General features: G+C 45.1%; 1 non-coding gene across 1 annotated transcript; it reads left to right on the forward strand.

Moving 5' to 3' along the window:
• Positions 1 to 1,152: 1,152 nt before the first annotated feature.
• Positions 1,153 to 1,226, forward strand: trnan-guu (transfer RNA asparagine (anticodon GUU)). Its single transcript has one exon. It is a non-coding gene; the product is annotated as a tRNA-Asn (tRNA).
• Positions 1,227 to 1,538: the final 312 nt, after the last annotated feature.

Raw genomic sequence — 1,538 nt, forward strand, 5'->3', positions numbered from 1 at the left:
GCATAATCTCAGAATAAGGGGCCGCCCATTTAAATCTGTGATGAGGAGGAATTTCTTCTCTCAGAGGGTTGTAAATCTGTCGAACTCACTGCCTCAGAGAGCTGAGAAAGCCACGACATTTAATAAATTTAAGACAGAGATAGCTTCTTAACTGATAAGGGAATAAGGCTTATGGGGAACGGGCAGGGATGTGGACTTGAGTCCATGATCGGATCAGCCATGATCATATTAAATGGTGGAGCAGGCTCGAGGGGCCATATGGCCTACTCCTGCTCCTAGTTCTTAAGTTCTTCTGTTCTGAATAGCGACACACAAAAAAATGCTTTGATCATGGTTACACCTTATCTTCACGTTTGTCAAACAGTTGACTCGTTGGTCTCGGGCTGTGATTTCCCTTCGGGAAATTTACGAGGGGTCCCAGAGGAGACCGGATATTGCTCGCATATTTTGAAATTGCATTGAACTTTTACAAAGAAGGACTTGCATATCTGCAGCGCCTTTCAGGAACTCATGACGCCCCAAAGCGCTTTACAGCCATTGAGTTATGTTTGAAGTGTTGTAGTTTGGGGAAAGATGTGCCCAGATCACCAAACATGAACCTCAACTCTTTGCAAAGGAGTTCGGTGCAAACAATCAGGCGTCTCAGGGACTTGGACTTTCTTTGAATAAGTTCTGCTTGTACCTGCATTCAAGCTTGAAATAGCAACTGGGCTTCCATCTCACGGGAGGTTTGGGGTTGATGTGCGTGGCTCTCAATCTTTGAAATTTCACCAAGCAAAGAAACGGTGAATCCAACTGTCCCTGTCAGCATTTAGTTCCTGTTTAATCACAGGAATATCCGCAGTCAGGAGCTGAAAAGGAATTCAAACCGAATACCGGCTTCGGGACAAGCAGAATACTTTGTCACAGACAAGGCACCGGAAGGCTGGAAGGTAGATCACACCGGTTGTGGGAGAGCTGGTTGGCGGTGACATGGAAGTGTCTGCAGTGTGCGGGACCAGACTGCTTCCACGCATCCACAATGAATGTCCCTCCATTTATTTGGGAAAAGTACAACTGAGAGTGGACAAGTTCCATACCGGTCGGAGCAATCTGAAGCTTTAACTGACTGACACCCTGGTTTTGGATGTCTTGCACCTTCTACTTCCATCAGTCTCTGTGGCACAATGGGTTAGCGTTTTCGGTTGTTAACCGAAAGGTTGGTGGTTCGAGCCCACCCAGGGAGGAAGTGTTTAACTGTTTTTCGCCGAGTATTCGGTGCCGCACAGTCCCAGGTTTCATTGTGCGTTTTGGCTGCACGAATCTATTCCGCAAATGTTGCCAGCAGTGCTGATATCCAATTAATTCCCACTCCAATATTTTATGAGCATTCAGTTCAAGTAAAACGTTAACAATTTTTTACATGGATCATGTTCCTCCATCCAGCGCATTAGAAATAAATTATGTTATTGGGTTTAAAGAAACTGGTGGAAATTGATTCTATTGATACATATATAGAACTGGAACTTCGGTCTCAAGTGCTCCTCCTGTCAAGAATA

The sequence above is a fragment of the Pristiophorus japonicus genome, chromosome 20, assembly GCF_044704955.1.
Source record: "Pristiophorus japonicus isolate sPriJap1 chromosome 20, sPriJap1.hap1, whole genome shotgun sequence".
In the NCBI taxonomy this organism is placed as follows: Eukaryota; Metazoa; Chordata; class Chondrichthyes; family Pristiophoridae; genus Pristiophorus; species Pristiophorus japonicus.